The 24,767-nt window shown below is 43.7% G+C and overlaps 1 long non-coding RNA gene and 1 other non-coding gene across 2 annotated transcripts; both read right to left on the bottom strand.

Annotated features, from left to right (window-relative positions):
- Positions 1-14,163: 14,163 nt before the first annotated feature.
- LOC149389363 (uncharacterized) lies at positions 14,164-14,560 on the bottom strand. The gene is made up of 3 exons (XR_016300719.1): positions 14,513-14,560; positions 14,384-14,397; positions 14,164-14,313 (listed from the first exon to the last, which is right to left on the bottom strand). It is a non-coding gene; the product is annotated as an uncharacterized LOC149389363 (long non-coding RNA).
- Positions 14,561-18,358: 3,798 nt separating this feature from the next.
- Positions 18,359-18,496, bottom strand: LOC149389362 (small nucleolar RNA Z247). The gene has a single exon (XR_016301129.1). It is a non-coding gene; the product is annotated as a small nucleolar RNA Z247 (small nucleolar RNA).
- Between the last annotated feature and the right edge of the window lie 6,271 nt (positions 18,497-24,767).

The raw sequence follows: 24,767 nt of genomic DNA, 5'->3' as shown, positions 1-24,767 counted from the left end.
AAGTGTTAAAACTTAGATCAGTTGACGACTGCTGCTCGAAGTTGGAAACTGGTCTCTAGTCGGATCGGGGTTTATAGCAGTGAGGAGTGTATAACCTTGCGGGACGGCTAGTATTCTAGGATGCGCGCTCATTAGTCACTTTTAGGTGATAGCTGCATCCTGCATTCTTGTTTGCTTGTTCGCACGTCACATGCTTTGCATTAGCTGCTTTTCTTTCATAGGCTAGACTCCCGCTTGCTGAGTCATTCGACTCATAGTTTTATGTCCCTTGGTAATGTAGATAAGGGCAAGGCGGCATTGTAGACGACCGAGAAGGAAACTGAGACGGAACGCGTATCTCTTGACCTACGGGCTATGGGTTCTGGCTCGGGAAATAGACCTCTAGATATATAATGTTTTGAATAATATCGACTCTTCCTTAAATAATATCCCGTGTATATATGTAAAGTCGGGAGCTTCTATGTACATATATATGTATGTATAAGGGTCGATATACGACTTCTAGTTCTGAAAGAAAAAACGAAAAATTTCCCGAGATTTCCGATAACCACTTTTGTTGTAAATGTTTCCGCACTTTTAATAATATCGTATTTCGTATATTATATGTTTCGTAAATTATATATTTACTTTAAATGTCTTGTTTACATTTCATTATTCATATATGATATGCTCCCGCTACGTGATGTTGGTTCCGTCGAGTCGCGGCTTGCGGGCGAGGTGACGACGCTCGCGGGTCGTGACAGATTTTGTGGTATCAGAGCCCAGGTTTAGCCGTTTCTGTAGACCTGAGATACATGTTCTGGTTATGGGAAAGTGTTGGAACTTGTGCTTACCGTTGGCCTGTCGTTTTGGCAGGTGGAATGGCTCAAGTGACGATACTATCCTACCCGGAGGCTCTTGCATCTGTTCCTCCTACCGCTCCGACTTTCAGCGGGATGAGGGGTACACTTACGTGGGTGCGATGGATTGGTACCACCATCGAGTGGATGGACGCCCTTGCTATCCCTGAGATTTTCCGTACTTGTATTGCCACGACGCTCTTGCAGGGACCAGCCCTGACTCGCTGGACCCGGCATGTGGCGCTGGGTAGTTTGTATCGATCATGGGGCATGTTCCAGGCCATTATGGGGGCCACTTTTTCAGCCCAGGGGCGAACGGATGAGTGGAACGAGTTCGCTCATGGTTTCTTTCAGCTCGAGTTCGAGTCGATCGCTCAGTACGAGGATCGATTTGAGGAGGAGATCGTGACATCTTGCCCCTTTGCTTTGGAGGACCGCCGACAGCAGTTTATCTTTCACCAGGGGTTACGGCCCGAGTTCAGGTATCCGATGCTGTTGTGTTGCTGCCCGTCCATGGGAGTTCTCCGAGCGCGTTTGGCGTTTATGATTCAGTCCCAGGCAGGATGTTGGATTCCTCCAGGTTACGAGCCAGCCCCGCAACCAGCGTATGCGCCAGTACCACCAGCCCAGCCGCCTCAGGCGCCGGCACCACCAGCATCGCCGCCGCACGCGCCACCGCCGCCACCCGCACAGCCACCTGCAGCTCCCCTTGTTATTGTGATCTCTGACGACGAGGAGAGCGAGGTGGAGGACGATGAGGATGAGGATCCCGTTGAGGATTATCCTCTTATGTGAGGGTGTGTTTAGGCTCGTTGTAGATAGTGGTGGTTAGTTTTTTGAGAGGTTAGTTTCAGGAGGTTGATAGTTGTTGTACATGTTTTTTTGATCTAGTAGACTTAAGCCTTGTGAGAGCTAGTCTACCTGTAGTTCTTTTGTTTAGCATGTGTACGTGCGAACGTGATGTTGAACAGCTTGTTGTATCTTTTGACATGTATATATGGTTGTAGATATGGTTGTATATATAAAATCTCGCTTCAGTTTCAGTTTGATCATGTGTTGATTATGTCTCTCGCATTTCGGTATGGATATATGAGTAACCTTGTTTGTTCTCGTGTGTAGAACTGAAAAAAATATGTCCGGACAAGAACCGTCTCATGCCGGAAATGCTACGACGGCAGATATCGCAGAAATGCGACACGCCTTGGAGAGACAGGCTGCCAGCGCAGCACAACGAGATCAGATAGTTGCGCAGCAACTTGAAGCCCAAAATCGCACGATCACTGAACTTCTGACGAGATTGAATACGCCACCTCCACCAAACCCGGAGCCCCCAGCTCAAGATGAACGACGTGGACATCCACCGCAGGCACGCGTGGATCCCCTGGAAGAGCTGAACTTTCGGATTCCTGATGTCGTTCCTCCGGTAGGCGAACCGGTGTATGAAAGATTTCGGAAGCAGAAGCCTCCGCAGTTTGGCGGTAACGTTGACCCCGCGACAGCCGAGAACTGGATCAAGAGGATTCAGCAGATTTGCAACTATATGCAGCTGTCAGATCAGGAGAGGGTAGCGTGTGCCGTGCACCAGCTGGAAGATGAGGCGAGAGGTTGGTGGGAGGTCGTAGCGTCATATGAGGACATCCACACAATGACGTGGATTCACTTCCTCAACTTGTTTCACGGAAAGTATCTAAGCGAGGCAAACCTATCGAACAAGGTACGCGAGTTTATGAACTTGCGACAGGGCACCCTGTCTGTTTCCGAATATACGGCGAAGTTCGATACGTTGGCCAGGTTTGCTCCTTCCTTGGTTCCCACTGATCAAGCTCGCAAGATGAAATATATGCACAGTCTAAACGTGGAAATTGTGAGCCAAGTGGATAGTGGCGACACCGGACCCCGTACTTATGCCAACGCTGTGCAGAGAGCGTTACGCATTGCTGGTTGGCGTGAAAGCGAACGAATTCCTGAGTCAAAGCCGGTTGCAGCACCGTCTTCTGAACCTGCTAGAACGGGGCAAGGTAATTCACAAGGAAGAACCCGATCTCTATCGCGATGGGAGAATCGGCAGCAGCAGAGGTCTGGCAATAGGTTTCAACAAGGATCAAATAACCGATCTCAGGCGAGTTCTAACAATCGCTCGCAGTCCGTGAACCAGAAGAAGAATAAGGCAGACAATAGACGCCCAGGGCCGTCCAACAAGAAGCCCAGAAACTTCGGGAACCAGCCGTCGTCCCAGTGCCGGAGATGTGGCGAAGTGCATGATGGCGACTGCTTTGCTCGCACGTTGACATGTTTCCGGTGTGGAAAAGAAGGTCATTTGTCGAAAGTCTGCCAGAGTTCAGAAAGAAAGGCTCCTGCACCAAAGGAACAACCAAAGGCTAATGCTTGAGTCTACTCTATCTACGAGGATGAGGTTCGTGCAGGATCCTCTACTGCCGTTACAGGTCAGATTTCTGTAGCCTCTTTCTCCGCATATGCATTGATAGACTCATGAGCCACGAACTCATTCATTGCATCTAGAAGATCTGATCAGTTGAGTAGAAACAAAGAGACCTTCTCGTATCCGTTTGTTACGGTTACACCCTCGGGAGAGAGATATCAGTCACTATACTGGTATAAAGATGTGCCTATTCAAGTTCAGGATCGGGTCCTGGAAGCGGACCTGATTGAACTAGAAATGGTTGACTATGATGTAATACTTGGAATGGATTGGTTAAGTAAGCATTATGCAGTCATTGATTGTAGAAAGAAGTCGGTTTTGTTCCAAGAGCCGGGGCTTGAACCATTCCAGTTCCAAGGTTCCTCTCGGAAGTTGGAATTTCCCGTCATATCGGCACTTAAAGCGTTGAAGATGATGCAGCAGGGATGTGCCGGATATCTCGCGAGTGTTGTGGATACTGCGAAGGCGACCAAGCCACAACCGCAAGATATTCCTGTTGTGAGGAACTTTCTGGATGTTTTCCCAGAAGATCTTCCAGGTCTACCTCCTGACCGTGAAGTCGAGTTTAATGTAGAACTCCTTCCAGGAATAGCACCGATTTCGAAGACCCCGTATCGGATGGCTCCGGCGGAATTGAAGGAACTTAAGACGCAACTCCAAGAGTTATTGGATAAGGGATTCATCAGACCGAGCCATTCGCCATGGGGAGCGCCAGTCTTGTTCGTCAAGAAGGCAGATGGTTCGTTACGGTTATGTATCGATTACCGTGGCCTAAATCAGGTGACAATCAAAAACAAGTATCCGTTGCCGCGCATTGATGATCTGTTCGACCAACTTGCTGGAGCAACTGTGTTTTCGAAGATTGATCTGCGATCAGGGTACCATCAGCTGAAGGTTCGGGACGAGGACATTCCAAAGACGGCTTTTAGAACTCGTTATGGTCATTACGAGTTCCTAGTTATGTCTTTTGGACTAACCAATGCACCTGCAGCATTTATGAACTTGATGAATCGAGTATTCGAGGATTTCTTAGACAAGTTCATCATTGTGTTTATTGACGACATCCTGATTTACTCGAAAACCAAGGAAGAACACGCGCAACATCTAGAGATGGCTCTGACAAGACTACGGGAAAAGCAACTGTACGCCAAGTTCTCAAAGTGTGAATTTTGGCTGGAGCACGTTGTTTTCCTTGGTCACGTAGTCAGTAGCACAGGAATCATGGTAGATCCGACCAAAGTGGAAGCAGTGAAGCAGTGGAATCAGCCGAAGACGGTAACCGAGATAAGAAGCTTCTTGGGTCTTGCAGGCTACTACAGGAAGTTCGTAGAAGGATTTTCTAAATTAGCCATGCCGTTAACCCAACTGACCCGTAAAGGACAGAAGTTTGTCTGGTCTGAGAAGTGTGAAGAAAGCTTCCAGGAGCTGAAGAATCGTCTGACCACGGCTCCAGTGCTCACTATTCCTCAGGGAGCTGACGGATTCGCGATCTACTGTGATGCCTCTAAGCAAGGATTAGGCGCGGTTCTAATGCAGCATGGTAAGGTTATTGCTTATGGCTCACGACAGCTGAAGGATTATGAAACCCGGTATCCTACGCATGATCTGGAGCTCGCAGCAGTTGTTTTTGCGCTTAAAATATGGCGACACTACTTGTATGGAGTTCATTGCGACATTTATACGGACCATAAGACGCTGAAGTATCTCTTCACCCAGAAAGAGCTGAACATGCGACAAGGACGCTGGTTGGAACTTCTGAATGACTACGACTTCGAGCTGCACTATCACCCTGGTAAAGCTAATAAGGTCGCTGATGCGCTCAGTCGTAAGTCGGTAGTTTCACTAGCAAGTCTAGTTGAGATGTCCCTCAAGCTGAAGAAGGATGTTCAACAGCTGGAGCTTCAGCTAATCACGGAAAGGATAGCTGCGCTCAGTGTGCGACCGATGTTGTTGGAACAGATCAAAGACGGTCAGTACGCAGATGAGTATCTTCTCAGCAAGATGTTTGATGCTCAGAATGACGCTGAAGGTAAGTTTACACTGGACGAGAAAGATGTTCTAAGGTGTAACGGGAGAGTCTGTGTACCGTCCGACGAAGGAATCAAGAGACAATTGATGGAGGAAGCTCACGGAACGCCGTATTCCGTGCATCCTGGTGTGACTAAGATGTACCAGGACCTGAAAAAGGTCTATTGGTGGCCAGGAATGAAGAAAGATGTAGCTGCATTTGTTCAAAGGTGCTTAACTTGTCAACAAATCAAGGCAGAACACCAGAAACCAGCAGGAATGCTTCAACCCCTAGAGGTTCCGCAGTGGAAATGGGAGCAGATAACGATGGATTTCGTGTCAGGTTTGCCAAAAACCACTGCTGGTCATGACTCTGTCTGGGTTATTGTTGATAGATTAACCAAATCAGCTCACTTTCTACCTATCAAAACCACTCACACGGTGGATAAGCTTGCTGAATTATATATCAAGGAGATTGTACGTCTCCATGGAATCCCTAATTCAATCGTATCCGACCGAGATACTCGATTCACTTCCAAATTTTGGAAGAGTCTGCAGGAGAATTTAGGGACACGATTGAAGTTCAGTACTGCTTTTCATCCCCAAACAGATGGTCAGAGTGAACGCACGATACAAGTGTTGGAAGATATGCTTCGGGCATGTGTCTTAGACTTTCCAGGCTCGTGGAGTCGTTATCTTCCTTTGGTCGAATTCTCCTACAACAACAGTTATCAAGCGACTATCGGAATGGCGCCTTATGAAGCCCTCTATGGACGGAAGTGTCGCTCTCCAATTCATTGGGATGAAGCTGGCGAGAGCAAGCTGTTCGGACCTGAATTGGTAGAGCAGACTACAGAGGCAATCAAGACGATTCGAGCCCGAATGAAAACATCTCAGAGTCGCCAAAAGAGCTATGCAGACAAGCGGAGAAGACCGTTAGAATTCGAAGCATGAGAGAAAGTCTTTTTAAAAGTTTCTCCGATGCGTGGTGTCATGAGATTCGGGAAGAAAGGGAAGCTCAGCCCGAGGTATGTTGGACCTTTCGAGATTCTGGAGCGAGTGGGCAAGGCAGCGCATCGCCTAGCTCTACCACCGTCGATGTCCAACCTCCATGATGTATTTCACGTATCGATGTTGCGGAAATACATGTCTGATCCTTCTCATGTACTGCAAGATCAAGAGGTTGAGATTTCTCCTGACATCAGATATGAAGAATCAGCCGTCGCAATCCTAGATCGCAAGGAGAAAGTCTTAAGGAATAAGACTATACCTCTGGTCAAGGTACTTTGGAAGAGTCACTCTACGGAAGAAGCTACTTGGGAGCTTGAGAGCGAAATGCAAAAGAAATACCCTTCCTTGTTCTAAGTTTCGAGGACGAAACTCTTTTAAGGGGGTAGGGATTGTAATGTATAAACTTTTGTAAACGCTCTACTTGTGAAGTTTTATTTTAAAAGGACTTATGTGCAAAGTTTCGAGGGATGAGATTGAAAGAAAAAAAGAGAAACTAGGGTTGTTTTGAGAGAAGCGTGGCAAGCTTTAATTGGACCCCTTGTGTACGCGTGGCAAGCTGAGGAAACGCCACCTAGCCTCTCTCTCTCTCTCTCTTTCGCTGCCACCTCACCACCCCACTCTCTCTTTTTCCTCATTCTCGGTTTCTCTCTCTCTCCTCTACTTCTTCTTCTTCTCCCTTGCGTCTCTCGGCCGAACGAAGCACACAGGAAAAAAAAAAGAAAAACAAACAATAAAACTCTCGCCACCGAGTATCATCGTCACCGCCATCCTCTCTCTCACTCTTCTCCTTCATTTCTTCTTCGCGCGTCACCGAGCACCGAGCCTCTGCGCGCGCTCCGGGCCGAGAAAGAACGACGCCGCCGAGAACCGCCGTGACGCCGGAGCAAGGAAAAAACACCGGGAAGGACGCGAGAACCCTCCGAGAAAGCTAGAACCCGTGGGTTGAGGTGAGATTTCTTCTCCTTGGTTTGGATTCAAAGCTAGGGTTCTTAGATTCAAAAATTGGGGATTTTGAATCCGGAATGAATTCAGTGAAATTGTTTGATTTTAATCGATGTTTGAACTCGGTTGTTGATGTTTATGGCTCGAATTTAAGAATTGATTTCGTATTTCCTTGGTTTGGTATCAATTTGGCCGAAAATCTCATGAGCTAGGGTTTGATTTTGGGTTTTTGAATTCCTGCGTTTCAATTGATGTTTCTGAGACGTTTTTAAACCTGTTTGAAGCTTGGGTTTTGACGAATATAGCTGTTTGGAATTTTGTTGAATTTTTTGGACGAATTCTCTTTGGAATTGCTCTTGGCCGTGTGTTTGTTTTTCTGGATTTATGTTTGGTTGAAAGTCTGATAGTTGTTGTTGTCAGTAAGAGGCTGTGATGATAAGTTTGTTGACCCTGGATTATGATTTGGAAGTGTTGTCTTGGTTAAGTTGTTGTGACCGTGTGTTGTTGTTGGCCGTGTGATTAGTTTGGTTTGAAAGTTTGATGGTTGTTGTTTGGTTTGGTTCTGTGTTTGGCCGTGAGCTATGGTTTTGGCTGATTCAGTCTGTTTGTTTTATGGGTTTTTCTGAGCCTCGGTTTGAGTTTTGGGATCGTCTGTGTTGAGTTGTTGGTTAGTATGGTTTCGGTTTGGATTGGGTTCGGGATTTGAGTTGTGAAACTGATAAGGGTTTGGAATTTAAGATATTAACTCGTCGTTGGATTCCAGGTTTGTATTACAGATCTTGACGGACGAACGGGAACCAGACGAGTCAAGAGCGACGAGATCAGTTTCTGAAGATATCAAGTGATAGAGTTATCGAAATAAAGCTCGATTAACTCGTGAGTTTTAAATCGCTTATAGCGTTTAAATACTCTTAGATATGTACTTTCAGAATTTAAATAAATAATTTATAAATTATTTATTTAACGATGCTTATGAATTTAATTTAATTATTCGTTTGGAATTCTCGGTTATTTTTAATTTCGGATTATTTGATTTATTTAAGACTCGTGATTATTCGTTGAACATTATCTCGTATCACTCTCGATAGGAGGATACGCGAGTCTTGAATAAACCTCCGAAAAACCGGGGAATAATAAGTTAAATTCTCGAATTCCGAACCGACTCTAATCCCGACAACGAACCCTATTATCTTTAAGTAAACTCGAATCCAATAACTAATAGATGTTCAACTCCGGATGCTAGTTCTCTCGACGTTCGACAAGTGCCAAGTGTCTCGAAGAACGTGTGAAGCAAGACATGTTCGGGAATCGTCAAGCTTTCTGTCGAACAATTCCGGGTAAGTGAGGAGACATAAGTCAACTACTTACCAAGGGTATAACCCTGTTTGTTTGTGCATTTGCTTGCTAGTAAACAAGAGTAGGTAAAAGCCTAAAAATGAATAAACTCGAAAGTTAAGGCTTCGGCCACTCTTGCTTGAAAACTTAGCTCGGGTTCGCCCGTTAGGTTCAAACGCTAACTTGAACCAGCCTTGTTTGCTTTGTGTGTGGTTAGACTTCTCTTCTAACTCTAAGAGATAGGTTAGAATCGAGAGGACGGAAGAGCGATAGACTCTCAATTCAATCGAGAGTAGAGAGTTCGAAAGTCACATTTCGAGCTTTCAACTTAAAACACTAAACGAGCTTCAAAGGGAAACAATAATTTCTTTCGGGGTTTATCCCGTCACGCTCTTCCGTATATAAGTTTAACGTGTACGCTGCTAGCTGCAGTGTACCCAAACTTTAAACTCGTGTCGGTGGTACTCACAAGTCCCTGACTTGTGCTTGGCGGGCCATGCCGGTCCGTGCGCCGAGTACTCGAAGCAATGGGTGAAGGTCGCGCATCGCGAGCTCATTGCTTGCTGGAAGACTCACCGGAAGTTGCCTTGAGCACACCGGGGCGTAGTGGGTGATGGTCGCGGTTCGCGAGCTCACTATGCCAGAGACCAGTGGCGCTGACGTCATGATGAAGGATGTACCACTAGTGGATCCCAGACAAGCGTTAAAACTTAGATTAGTTGACGACTGCTGCTCGAAGTTGGAAACTGGTCTCTAGTCGGATCGGGGGTTATAGCAGTGAGGAGTGTATAACCTTGCGGGACGGCTAGTATTCTAGGATGCGCGCTCATTAGTCACTTTTAGGTGATAGCTGCATCCTGCATTCTTGTTTGCTTGTTCGCACGTCACATGCTTTGCATTAGCTGCTTTTCTTTCATAGGCTAGACTCCCGCTTGCTGAGTCATTCGACTCATAGTTTTATGTCCCTTGGTAATGTAGATAAGGGCAAGGCGGCATTGTAGACGACCGAGAAGGAAACTGAGACGGAACGCGTATCTCTTGACCTACGGGCTATGGGTTCTGGCTCGGGAAATAGACCTCTAGATATATAATGTTTTGAATAATATCGACTCTTCCTTAAATAATATCCCGTGTATATATGTAAAGTCGGGAGCTTCTATGTACATATATATGTATGTATAAGGGTCGATATACGACTTCTAGTTCTGAAAGAAAAAACGAAAAATTTCCCGAGATTTCCGATAACCACTTTTGTTGTAAACGTTTCCGCACTTTTAATAATATCGTATTTCGTATATTATATGTTTCGTAAATTATATATTTACTTTAAATGTCTTGTTTACATTTCATTATTCATATATGATATGCTCCCGCTACGTGATGTTGGTTCCGTCGAGTCGCGGCTTGCGGGCGAGGTGACGACGCTCGCGGGTCGTGACATTTTCCTTCAAACAATCAAGGGTTTGTTAATTTTTGGTAGGTTTAAGTTAAAGATTTATACCAATTCATTACTGCTTTTGACGTCTTATATCTTTTTTATTGTGCTTTTATAATTATTACTTATAGATATATAATCTACGTGTGTGTGTATATATACACTACAAGAAATACCACATTTAGCGACGAAACTATTAGCGACGACTTTATCGTCGCTAATAAATCGTCGCTAATCACCCTTTTAGCGACGATATTATCGTCGCTATTTTTTTGGGGCGAAAAATGTTAAAGTTTGGCGGCAAAGATAATTAGCGACGACTTTATCGTCGCTAATTCTTTTTTGTCGTCGCTAAGTTCGCGGGGAAATAATTAGCGACGATAAATTCGTCGCTAATGATTTCTGAATTCAGTTAGCGACGATAATATCGTCGCTAATAATGTTGAATTAATTTCGAATTTTAAAGAGGAAAAATCCCTCAAATTTAATTAAGACGAAAACCTTTAGCGACGATTTTATTGTCGCTAAATATTTTTTTTATCGTCGCTATACAATTAGCGACGAAATACTTGTCGCTAAATGTTTTCGAATTTTGACGAATTTTAAAGAGGGAAAAATCCCTCCCATTAAATTAAAACGAAATGATTTAGCGACGATTTAATCGTCGCTAAAGATGTGAAATTTACTATTAGCGACAAAGAAATCGTCGCTAAATGACTGGTTCAATTAAGTTCATTTAGCGACGATTTGAAATCATTTAGCGACGATTTAATCGTCGCTAAATGTCTTTAAATACCAGATCGCGACCCAGTTCCCTCATTCGCTCCCAAACCCTAAAAAATCCTCATTTTTCTCTCTGGTTTCTCCTCCTCCGCCGTGCGCCTCCTCCGCCGTGTGCCTCCCCGGTAAGTCTCTCTCTCCTCACTTATCTCTCTCTCCTCACATCTCTCTCCTGTCTGCAGCTCCTCCGCCGCTCCGCCGCCGACGCCGTCCTCGTCCTCGTCCGCCCCGGTCCGGCAGCACTGCTCTTCCTCATCCTCGTCCACCACCGACGCCGTTTGTATTTGTCACGGTAAGTTTTTTTTTTTATAACTTTATATATTTATATATTAGTTATTTATATAATTAATATATTATTTATTTATATATATATATAACTTTATATAAATAAATGGAATTGTATTAATTAGTATATAGTTATTTATATTAGGTAATTTAAATTAGTTTATAGAATTAATTAGTTGAAATTAGTTATTTATATTAATTAGTTTACACAAATATTTAAATTAGTTATAAATTTTAATATTAGGTATAAATATTTAAATTAGTTATAAATATTTATATTAGGTAAAATTATGGAAAAACAATTAGTTAGTTTATGTAAATTAAATGGAATTGTATTTAATTCTTGTTACAAATGATTAATAATGTGAAATTAATTAGTCTATATGGATTATGAATTAGTTATAAATATTTAAATTAGTTATAAATATTTATATTAGGTAATTTAAATTATTTAAATTAGTTATAAATAAATGGAATTGTATTAATTAGTTATAAATATTTATATTAGGTAATTTAAATTAGTTTATAGAATTAATTAGTTTAAATTAGTTATTTATATTAATTAGTTTACACAAATATTTAAATTAGTTATAAAATTAAATATTAGGTATAAATATTTAAATTAGTTATAAATATTTATATTAGGTAAATTAGTTGATATGGATTATGAATTTTAATAATCGAACCACTGAGGTTTGATTTATTGTTAGTTTTAGGATGTTTCTATGCAGGTTTTAAAGTTAAAGGCTTGATGACGGGTTGTTAAGTTTATAGGGGAGGTTCTGCCGAAATTTCGGTAGGATCGTGAATTTTGTTTTGAATTTCAGATGGCTTCGGCTACTGGAGCTGGAGGCAGCGGAGGCGGGGATGACTTCTTAGCCCGTCTCCCGAATTATTGCCAGTCAGCGCCCGTACGTGATGGCGTCGAAGAAGAAGACGAGGATATCGAACCGGCCGTGCGTGGGCCGACGGTCGGGCTTCGATCTGAGCGTGCACGGCGCCCCGGGGTGAAGGATGTCGTTGTTTATAACGAAGAGTTTCAGTCGTTCTTGCAGCCAGAGCGCGAGATGGATCCGGATCTCGCGACGTTCGCGAACACGCTCGGGTTGGTCGTCCGAGACAAGATCTCGCCTACGATCCCAAGGTGGACGAATGCGAACGTGGGGTCGGCGAAGGAGGCCGAGATCCGAGCAGCGATTCGAGACAAGTACGACATTCGAGTCGATGGTGATGCAACCGGGAAGAAGAAGGCGATTGTCGATGCGGCAATCATTCGAGACGCGAAGACTCGTCTTCGCGATTGGAGGCATACCTTGCGGTCATGGTTCGACATCGACTGCAAGAGCAGCGTACAGGTGGCGCGGTCGCTGAAACCGAGGACCGTTAAGCTCGACACCGAATGGGAGACGCTGATACAACGCTATACGAGCGATGAGTTTAAGGTAATCAAATCATTTACGTTAAATATGTGTTTACCCTTTTATTAAACGATTTGTTATTTACGTGTACGTTTACTTATATTACAGGCCATACAAGCGAAGAACAAAGCGAATCGCGCGAAGAAGAAGACGAAGACTCGACAGGGGACGATTGGGTTCTCGACCCACCGCATGAAGAACGTAAGTTTTATGTTTATATGATACATCAAATCGTTAAAATTATCTAACACTTGAAGTTTTGTTTACATGCAAAAGAGCGCCGAGACAGGCGCTTTCGAGAGCTTGTTTGCGAGCTACAAGCGCCAACATCAGTCCGACAAGTCCGAATGGCTGACTCCTGAAGCCTCCGCACGTTATGTAAGTTTACATTTATTTTTCTTATTTTTCGATTAATATATACTAACTAGTTAATTATATCAGGATCGGCTGGTCGCTAGGTTCAACACGTTGCGAGCGGAGGCTGAGCACCAAGGAGCGGACGTTGATATTTCCGTCCTAGAGCAGCAGGCGATCCGCGATATTATGGGTTCGCGGACTGATCACTTGACCGGCGTCGGACGTTTGGTGCCACATGGAGCACGGATGGCGGCTGAAGTCGCCGAAGTCTACGGTTCGGAGGCTGGGACGTCGCAACCAGGATATATCTCGCAGGAGGTGTTGACATCGACCCTCGCCGCGTTCGCCGAGACAATACAGAGTCAGGTGCCCGGCCTCAACCTTAGCTCGTTCATGTCCCAATTTCCGCAGAGCTCGCAGCAGGCTCCGTCATCCCACAGCCAGCAGACTCCGACGGCCGGCGTCCACACTCCGACGCCCGACGTCCAAACTCCGACGAGCGGCCAGCAGAGGACTCCCGACGCCAGCCAGCAGACGACGCCCGGCGGACCAAGTCAGTCTACTCTGACGCCGCAGCCTGCAGAACTTCAGCGCCAGCAAAAGAGCGTTTCACGTCGAGGAGGGGGAAAACGAGCGGCGAGACGACAAAGCAAACGTCGCGACTAGTGTTTTATTAGATATTTTGTGTATATTAGATTATTATTTACATATTTCTCGATAACCGAAAACGTACGTAAATGGATTTTATATATTTCTTGATTTGGATAATATAATTTAGTTTTTATTTGATTTTTCATTTTAGAATTTCATTTTAGAATTTCATAAACAAAAAACCATAAAAAATAAATAATTAACGACGAAAAAAAATAAAAAAATAATAAATAGCGACGACTCAAAATATTATTACACAGAAGTAATTAGCGATGACTTTGTCGTCGCTAATTCACGCGGGAAATTTTCGCGCGTGAATTAGCGACGACAAAGTCGTCGCTAATTACCTGTTTCAAAATAGAAAAAAACTTCTCGTCACGACATTTAGGGACGACATTATCGTCGCTAATATCGTCGGTAAATATTTAGCGACGAATAAATCGTCGCTAAATATATTTAGGCACGGACATTTAGCGACGATAATAATCGTCGCTAAATAGATTTAGCGACGATAATAATCGTCGCTAAATAGATTTAGCGACGATTATAGGGTTATTACCGACGAGAAAAATCGTCGGTAATTGTCGTATTTGTTGTAGTGATATTTCAACTAAATATAAATTATTGGTCATGGACATTTCATTAAAAGCAACATGCCTTGGGATCGGACAACGGTTTAACCACCGAAGTAGCGGTGTGGAACACGCCATGACACCCCATGATCGCGTCGTCGAAGCTTCCTTCTTCCATCAGATCAGCCTTCACCAATTGGAGTCTCTCTTTTGCCCCTTCAAGACTCCATAGATGCCCTATCTTCCATCAGATCAGCCTTCACCAATTGGAGTCTCTCTTTTGCCCCTTCAAGACTCCATAGATGCCCTACTTTCTTCTCGTTTCCTACATTGGTACGTATATATGATTACTACACACATGCATTCATATACGTTCATTTCTTGCAGCGTAACAATGATGTACAAGGAAAATAGTATAATAAATCATGATAAAACAATACCTGGGTCCCTGACAGTTCCGATGACATGATAACCAGACAAGAGCAATTGCTTAACAAGCCAAGAGGCCAAAAAACCCGAAGCCCCGGTAACGCAGACTTTGCCTTTGGTAGAGTCGACTAAACTATCCATTTGCCTTTTTTTTGGTAGGTAAGACTTCAAAGGCAGAAGAAGAATGTACGTATATATTAGGAACGAAAGTAGATATCTCAATCTGCCTTGGGAAGCTTAACTAAGCTAATGACTTTGCCTTTGGTAGAGTCAACTTAACTATATATTTGTCGTTTTTGTTAGGTAAAACTAAAACCACTTCAGTAGTCAAAAGCAGAAGAGTAAGTATGTATATATTATATTAGGAAAGAAATCAGATCTCAATCTAATGCTGCTTTAAAATATAATTAATTAAGGAATTATTCCTAAAGTATGATCTCCCTATTAATTTTGGATCAAAATCCATGAAGTCCAAATTAATCCAAATCTATGATCCCATAAATTGGGCAATTACATTTTTAACCCTCTTTCTCTCTTTACCAAAAAAAAAATCAACAGAGGAATACCACCTCCAGGAAGAGCGTCGTTCTGTGACTCATCGGCGTCGGATCCAAGCATCTCAATCCACGACCCAATCGTCCTCTCCACCGCTTTGAAGATCCCCCGACGCTCGAGAATTTTGAAAACCACCTTCATTACTCGCCGGAGACTTCCCTCTCGGCCACGCTGCATCGCCGGAGTTCAGACGACGCTGAGAGTTCCGGTTGAAGACCTCAACGCCGAGGCCAATGTCAATAAATCTTCAAAGGAATTTTCCAGAATCATTGAAGATTTATTGACATTAATGTCAATAAAAATGCATATTTATTGACATCAATTGACATTAATGTCAATAAAAATGCATATTTATTGACATCAATGTCAATAAATCTTCAACGAAAACCCATAAATTTTCAGAAATAGTTTCTTGATAAATATCTGGGTTTTCGTTGAAGATTTATTGACATTGATGTCAATAAATATGCATTTTTATTGACATTAATGTCAATAAATCTTCAATGATTATGGAAAATTCCTTTGAAGATTTATTGACATTGGCCTCGGCGTTGAGGTCTTCCGCCGGAACTCTCAGCGTCGTTTGAACTCCGGCGATGCAGCGCGGCCGAGAGGGAAGTCTCCGGCGAGTAATGAAGGTGGTTTCAAAATTCTCTAGCGTCGGAGGATCTTCAGAGCGGCGGAGGGGACGATTGGGTCGTGGATTGAGATGCTTGGATCCGACACCGATGAGTCACATAACGACGCTCTTCCTGGAGGTGGTATTCCTCTGTTGATTTGGGTTTTTTTTTCCGTTGATTTAGGTAAAGAGAGAAAAAAGGGTTAAAAATGTAATTGCCCAATTTATGGGGTCATAGATTTGGATTAATTTGGACTTAATGGATTTTGGTCCAAAATTAATGAAGAGATCATACTTTAGGAATAATCCCATTAATTAATAACCTGACAATTTTGGGCTTTTCTTCGGCCCATAAATATATCTAAATTTAATGGGATTATTCCTAAATTATTACCTCTACACTATTTTTTGACCAAAATCCAATATGTCTAAATTAATCCAAATATATGACTTTCATTTTGTTTAACTTACTCTTTTACCCTTTTTTTACTCTCCACTCATTTGTCATTCTCTCTCTCTCTCTCTCTCTCTCTCTCTCTCTCTCTCTCTCTCTCTCTCTCTCTCTCTCTCTCTCTGCTACAATGATTCTATCTTCTTCTTTTTGATTTGTGTTCTTCAATCTGTGGCTAAAACCCTATAATCAAAACCCAAATCTTTGCTGGAGAAAGCTGGTACTACTTGAAGAAGCTTATCAACGATGTCCACAACAAGATGGAGTCAACGCACAACACGGAGCGAGGAAGCGGTGCGGCTCGGCTTCTTAATCGAGCGAAAACCAGCTCGACGGAGACGATTGTCGAGCTCCAACGCGTTCGTTGCTCTGTCACGCCTGGCGGGATTCGAAACTCGCCGTCGCTCTCGAATCTTTTGGTTGGGCATGGGCGAAGAGGGTTTCGGTGACATCGACGGCGAGGTGGGAGGAGCTGAGGTGGGCCGGGGTCGAGGGCACGACAGCGGTGGTCGGAGGAGGCATAGCTCGGCGACGTCGTTTGGGAGGCCTGGGATCAGCTCTGAAAATTTATAGGTTTTCGTTGAAAATTTATTGATATTGATGTCAATCAATATGCATTTTTATTGACATCAATGTCAATAAATCTTCAAAGGAATTTCCCAGAATCGTTGAAGATTTATTGACATTGATGTCAATAAAAATGCATATTTATTGACATCAATGTCAATAAATCTTCAAAGGAATTTCCCAGAATTGTTGAAGATTTATTGAGATTAATGTCCATAAAAATGCATATTTATTGACATCAATGTCAATAAATCTTCAACGAAAACCCAGAAACGTGAGACGTGAGGGAAGACACATAGACATGAAATACGGAAAAGAGAGGGAAGAGAGAGGGACGTGAATAACACATCCCATTAATCCAAAAATAAATAAAGAAAGTCAAATAATTCAATAAGAAAGAGAATCAAATGTTATTAAAAGTAAGGGTATTTTTGTATTTAGTGAAAATAGGTAGTCATAGTTTAGGATTTATTTGGGTTTAGTAGATTTTGGTCCAAAATCTTTGTATAAGTCATAGAATAGGAATAATCCCAAATTTAATACCAATAGAAGTCAACATTTCTTATAACGCTATAAGGTATCCTAAATCTCGAAATCGGTCAACATAGCAACTCAATCCACATATACTTAAATTCAGAATTTCAAAATCAGAATGCTAAAAAAGAACATATCTGTCACATCGCCGTCAAACCTAAAAATAAACTTCAGAATCATAGATTTAATCAGCCAGCAAAACAAACCCGAATGCACGGCAATTATCATATCTACACACAGTCGTCAAGCATACGAGAATTACCACTGAATTCCTTAGCCAAATCAAAAGTCCATTCAAGTTTTCCAAACCTTAGTACTTTATTACATATGAACCAACAACGAGAGAGATGCCTTACCAAGCACAAAAGTCATCAGCAAAAATTTGGAATCATCATTGAATTTACCCCAAAAATTTATACTTAAATTGTTAACCTTAGAATCCATGAAAACCCCAAATTTTCCATTACATTTTTCTCCACAACAATATTATTTGTTGAAAATCTGTCCTTTATCAGATTTTTTTGTGATATCAGAGACATGTAGTAAGTTTTTGAGAATGAATTTTCTGGATTTGGGTTTATAGGATGAGAGAATAGAGTATCCAGTGTTTGAGATTGAGAGTCCAGTACCATTGCCGATGTTGACTTTGTTGTTGCCCCTGTACTCACTGCCAATGTTTAGGTTCTGCAGGTCATTGGTGACGTGGTGAGTGGCTCCGGAGTCCGGGTACCAGGCGTCGTCACTTGCAGAGTTCTCATTTGGGGAGAATATCGCTGCCAAGGCTGTTGGGTTGTGACCTGCTGTGTGGTGGTCAGTTGAGTTACCTCTGGTGTTGTGGCCCGAGAAATTTAACACATCTGATGAGGTGAAGCCAGTAAACGCGCTGTTGTAGCGGTTGAAGCACCTGGAGGCCACGTGGCCCTGTTTGCCGCAGATTTGACACACCAGGCGACTGTTGGAGCTTCTGCCACGTCCGCGACCGCCACGACCACCCCTGCTGGAGTATTGGTAGGTCTTGAGGGGAAGGCCTAGAAGGGTATTGTTGTCGGCGTTGGTTGTTGTACTGAGTGAGGTTGATGCTTGGGAGGTTGGAGTCGTTGGCTGAGTTGTTGTTTCCTCTGTCCATGCGTGCTTCGAAGCTGAGCAGGAGAGAGATCACGTCGTTAAGGGTGAATGGCTCTGATCGAGTGGTGATGGAAACCACAACAGGGTCGTATTCACTTCCGAGCCCTGCAAGGATGTGAAGGATCTGGTCTTCAGCTGATAGTCTGTGACCTGCAGAGAACAGGATGTCGATGCACGCCTTCATCTTTGACATGTATTCTCTCATTGTGAGATTTCCCTTCTTCATTGTCTGGATTTGGAGTTTGTGTTGGAGAATTTTTGCTTTTGACTGGTCTGCAAAATCTTGTTCCAGGGTGTACCAGATCTGACAAGCATTATCCAAACCAACAGTAGAGATAAGAATCGGCTCACTTATAGAGGCGAGTAACCATGAGGCCATCAGCTGATCTTGGCAGAGCCAAATGTCATGAGCAGCATTTGGTTGGCCGTCGAGTAGGGCTGGTGGTGGTGGTCCAGTGGGAGTGAGGATTTTTGTCCGGCCATGACCTCGGACATCAGTGAGTACTTACTGGCGCCAGAGAAGGTAGTTGCTTTCTGTGAGTCTAATGGTGAGAATCTGGTTTCCTGGGTTGATCTTAGGTTGAGGAATGGGTATAATAGGCTGTTGGTTTACTGGTTCAGCTAGATGTGGGTTTCGGTTGAGTTCGGCAATTTTTGGTTTTAAGCTGATATTGGCTCTGATACCATATAGAGGAAGTAGAAAAGAGTATAACCCTTAGAAAAGGAAATGAAATCAACTTATGTTTTCATTCATCAATGATTGTTTTTACACACAATGATTTGTACATAAGAAAAGGGAATATTCGATATTGACAGGCTGTTGTTGCGATATTTCTCGCGCACGCAAGCGTACGTGTGTCGCCCAAGTAATATAGAATGTAAATTCGAGTATCGTACCCACAGAGATTAGTTACTCTAGCGATTTTCTAAAACTTGATGCTAATTAATTCCAAGTAAAATTGAGAAGATGGTTGTAACAAAAGAAATAATAAAACCAAAGCAGAAAGTTAACTATGAGTTTTGCAAGAAGAGAAAGTAGGGGTCACGATTTCACCGGAACTAACTAGGACGGGGGTTTCGGGCTCGAACAACAAAATCTACTCCTATGGATACTAATCTCACTCTATCAAAATTATTCACTAGCCTCTCTCGAGTGTTCTAGCAAACCTATGCAATTGACGGATTATTATCCTCTCGGCATCTAATCCTATTAAAACAATCACACGCAATGAAACAAGAGTTCAAACGATTACATAAATTGCCTAGAGTTTATAACCTAGGGTCAACTATGATGACATGAACAAAAGCACGATTATTTACTCTCTCTCGAGTAGCTAAACAATCCTAGATAACAATTCTAATGGTGATCAATCACTAGAAAGCATAATGAACGATTCATATCAAGCAATCCATAATAATGAAGCAAACAATAATTATCTAACCCTAACGAACCCCCTAACCCTTATCAATCCCGGCTACATCGCAACCCCATAAGAAACTTAGCCTCTAATGGAATTCATAATCAACGCTAAACATAACATAATAATTAAAAGCACTAAAATAAAGATTGAAACCAAAACAGAATTCATATTAAATAAAATTGATGTGCAACAATAATCCAAAGCAATAAAATAAATAAAAGAAAGGGAAGAAAGAAGAACGATTGAATTCGGAGAAGGAGCACTCGTCGGGTTGTCAATTCCGTTGAAGAACGCCTGTTTCCTCTTTCAAAAGCTCTCAAGAACAACCAAACATTAATATAGAAACTAAAACTAAAGGGAAGCTTTTTGTTTTCAGAGCTTAGAGTCTAATATATAGGTCAATGGGTTATTTTCGGAGCATATTGGGCCTTTGGAATGGGTTGAATCGCTCAAAAACATCAAAAACGGAAAGTAAGTCCGTCAAAACCCGAAGAAGGGCGCGGCGCGCGGTCATCCTTGCGCGGCGCGCGGCTCCAAATTTCAGCTATGCGCGGAGCGCGCGTAAGACTCTGTGATTTTCATGTTTGCGTTTCCCGGTATGCGCGGCGCGCGACTTGAGGCGCGCGGCGCGCGGTCTCGTTCTTTCCCTTGGCGCGGCGCGCGATGGTGGGTGCGCGGCGCGCGAGGTTGCCAACTTCTTGCTTATCTCTTTTTGACTCTGTTTCGACCGTTTTGTCTCTAAATCCCGTCCTTTTTCCACGAAATTGATTGTAGACGCTCTATTGCTCTTTTGAACCTGAAACTACTCAAAAACCTACTAAAACCATTAAAATACTTGAGGACTCGTCGGTTTTTGGTTCGGGAAATAGGAGTTTTACGCGTGATTAACGCATCTATCAAATCCCCCCAAACTTAAACCGTTGCTTGTTCTCAAGCAACACAAAAGACTAAACAATAAAATAAACACACCAAAGAAGTTACACTAAAAATGAATGGTGATTGCAAAGTTAGCAACAATATCCAGTGTTAGTTACATGCCTCAACCTACAAAAATTTCCGAATCCAAGTCAATCATCACATGAAACCCAAAAATAATTAGATTGACTAATAATGGCCTTTTGCAACACATTCCCGATCAAAATCCCCCGTGTGTGAAATATGTCCCGAAAGAGAGAGAGATCAACTCAATATGTTCGTTCACATCTTCTAATGTAGAATGCTCAAATAATAATGAGATGAATGAAATTCGAACACCATAATGCTTTTCGCCGCTCACTCTCCACTAATGCAAGACACTTACCAAGGAAATCAATAGGGCTTTGTCGGCTTGTAATGTTAGGCTAGGGTCAACGGTAGGATATGGTCAAAATGTGGCTAAAACGTCAACCTAGCGACTCAATCTCACCAACTCACCAACTTTCACATGATATTTCTTTCTCACCCATTCTCACGTTCATGACATAAAATTTCACCTTTCGCGCACGTTTTCTCTCCTAAGCCTTTACTTTCCAATGTTTTCCCCCCCAAACTTTGACTATGCAACATCTAGTCTCTAAAACTAATGTCACAGAACACCACGCCAAAAACTAATACAAATAAATAAATAAAACGCATAAATTAAACACTCTTTTTTTTGTAGTTTTTTTTTCTTTTTCTTTTTCTCTTTTTTTTCGATTTTTTTTTCTCTCTTTTTTTTTTCTTTCTTATACAAAACAATAAACATGAAAACGAACAATCACCGGCGTGGTGTCTAATGAACTATAAAACACGTGGAGACTAGTAAAAAAAAACATGTCACAAAATCGAAAGAATTCACTCAAGAGTCGCTAAGTTAACGGGGTTCTTTGTGGGATTTGAAACATTATTGGCTCGGCTTTTTCTGACTAAGTATCGAGAAAGGATTCATCGTTCGGCTTTTTCTGAAAGGGTGCTCAAGGGGATGTTACGGGACGGCTTTATGGCTTAGAGTGGCTAACAAAATGAAGGCCTATGTCATATTTCCTAGGTTCGTGTCAGGTCATTTCGCCTCGAAGAGGGCTAGAGCAGTTCTTAGTGTTCGTGAGCTAAAAGACATTTAAAGATGTGATCGAACCTCTAAGGACTACTCAAACCCCGGGACGAACGTGTGTGCATAAATGGGAAAAATCAACCGAAATTGCGTTACTCAAACCACTAGTCAATCACAATGAAGCACAAAAAATTTTAAAATTGACTCGAACTCGGATTTCTTCGAAAATACATGGTATCATTGGCAAGTAACGAGAGAAAACACTTTAATACTATCACCTCTAAGCAATCACCAAACAAAATTAAGAAAATAAAAATTAAATAAAGACAACCTAATCTAATAGAAATCCCCCACAAAGTAGTTCACCCCCCCCCCCCCCCCCCCCCAAACTCAATCTCTACATTGTCCTCAATGTAGATCCATAAAAACAAGGGAGACAGAGAACTTACCTAGCGGGGGTGGTAGAACTCCCCTACTCGTCGCCGCCGCGCTCGGGCGGCGGTGGATCTTCTTTCACGCGCTCTTTCTTCCTCCATGCCTCTTTGAATGGTTTTGGCCAATGTCCTCGCCATGGCTTGGATGGAGACTTCAGCTTTTCACCCTTGCTCGCAGTTTTTGTTGATTCTTCTTTAGGAGCCCGTGGCGGAGGTGTGGATGGTGGATTGGCGACTTCGTGCGTCTCGAGGACGTAGACCTCTTCCTCTTCCTTCTTGCGCTTTCGGGTTTCGCAGGTCCCGAATGTCTCTTCCTCGTTCTTCACGCGCGTCTTTAGCTCCCCTCTTTGCACGTCTATGCGAACACCACAAGTGGCTAAGAAAGCCCTCCCAAAAAGAATGGGGATATCGCGATCCTCGTCCATGTCGATGACGTAGAAATCGGCCGGAAAAGTGAATTTTCCAACTTTCACGAGGAGGTCTTCCACGAAACCGCGCGGGTGCCTTACGGTCCGATCCGCCAGTTGGAGAGTGGTGCGCGTGGGCTTTAGTTCACCCACCCCGAGTTTGGTGAAGACGGCCGACGGCATAAGGTTGATGCCCGAACCAAGATCGCACAACGCGTTCTCGATGAAGATGTCTCCAATGGTGCACGGCAATGTGAATTTGCCCGGATCTTCTAATTTTGGCGGGAGCTCTTGTTTTAGAAGCGCACTACACTCGGCGGAAAGTGCCACCGTGAGCCTTTGCGGGAACGGAAGTGGCGGCTCATATGTATGGACCGGCGGGTGCGGCTTAAGAGCTTTGGTGACCGGGGCAGCCTCTTCTTCTTCTTTCTTCGGGCTCTTGGTGGCTGCAACGTGTTGATGAGAAATGGCATTGCAGTGCTCCCTTGGATTCACTTCGGGGACGCATGGAAGCGTGCCTTGGGGTCGTGTGTGGATGGCGTTGGCGAGCTGCCCCACATGCGTCTCGAGGTTTCGGATCTGTGCCGATTGGTTCGAGAGGGCTGTCTTCGTTTCATGCATGAAGTCGGTGGTGGTATTCACGAAGGCAGTCGTCGACGTGGCCAGATTAGCTACGAGCTCCTCCAGATTAGTCTCGTTCTTGTAAGCTCGCAATGGTGGTGCTTGATACGGCGGTGGTCGGGGCTGATTCTGAGGCGGTCGAGGCTGAGCTTGCGGTGCGGGTTGCATCGGCATGTTATTTTGGGGGCCGCGCCATCCTCCATTCTGATAGTTGCTCATCGGGCCTTGATTGTAGGGCGGCCGATTGTCGATGAAGCTTGCTTGTTGGCCCTTGTTCCCTTGCGCACACTCATCGCTAGAATGAGGGCCGGCACACCAGAAGCACGGCTCGGGAGTAGGGGCTTGGATGGCCTGAACTGTAGCTTGCTGCCCGTGGAGCGTTTTGGTGAGGTCGGCCACCTGTGCTGCGAGGGCTTTTATCATTTCCATCTCGGGCGTGACCGGCTCGCGCTTCTGAATCCTTCGCTCGGATGGACATTGGTCGTTGTTGTACGCGAGCTCCTCGAGGATGGCATGAGCTTCCTCCTCGGTCTTTTGGAAGAAAGATCCTCCCGCGGCGGTGTTGACGAGGGTGCGCGATGAAGGAGAAAGGCCGCCGTAGAAGATTTGCACCATCATCCACCCTTGGATGCCGTGGTTAGGACACTTCCGCTGCAGCTCCTTGAAGCGCCCCCAAGCTTCAAATAACGACTCACCATCGAACTGGGAGAACGAATGGATTTCGTTACGCCTCTTATGCATCTTCTCGAATGGGAAGAACTTCGAGATGAACTTTACACGCAAGTCCGCCCACGAGGTGATGGAACCCGGCGGGAGGGAGTTGAGCCACGTCTTGGCTCGGTCCCGTAGTGAAAACGGGAAGAGGCGGAGGCGGATGGCTTCGTCGGACACGTTGTGGAGCTTGAACGTGTTGCTGATCTCGACGAAGTTGGTGAGATGATCTTGCGGGTCTTCGGCCAGTGATCCCGAAAATTGGGATTGTTGCACCATATGGATCACGCCGGTCTTGATTTCGAAATTCTGATTACCCGCAAGTACCGGAAGAACAATGGCCGATTGTGTGGCATCGGTCGGCGGCAGCCCGTATTGGAATAGGGTCTTGGGCTCCTTGGCGTTGTTACTGTTCTCTTCCATTGCTCGTTCCTTTGATTCTTTTCGATTTTTTCTGCAAAAATTTTCGATCTCAGGGTTGATTGGAACGAGAGCTGATGACCCGTCTTTTCGCATACACCTTCAAAAGAAAGAAAATGACACGAAAAGTTAGAAAACAAAAATAAAGAAATTAAATAGCAAGAGCAAGTAAATTCAATCGCTATTGTAAACTAGTCCCCGGCAACGGCGCCAAAAACTTGTTGCGATATTTCTCGCACACGCAAGCGTACGTGTGTCGCCCAAGTAATATAGAATGTAAATTCGAGTATCGTACCCACAGAGACTAGTTACTCTAGCGATTTTCTAAAACTTGATGCTAATTAATTCCAAGTAAAGTTGAGAAGATGGTTGTAACAAAAGAAATAATAAAAC

This window comes from Urtica dioica, chromosome 8 (genome assembly GCF_054948205.1).
Source record: "Urtica dioica subsp. dioica isolate 48M chromosome 8, U.dioica_male_clone48M_v1_H2, whole genome shotgun sequence".
In the NCBI taxonomy this organism is placed as follows: Eukaryota; Viridiplantae; Streptophyta; class Magnoliopsida; order Rosales; family Urticaceae; genus Urtica; species Urtica dioica.
The sequence above is the reverse complement of the archived record's forward strand: the minus strand, read 5'-3'. Positions and strand labels throughout refer to the sequence as shown.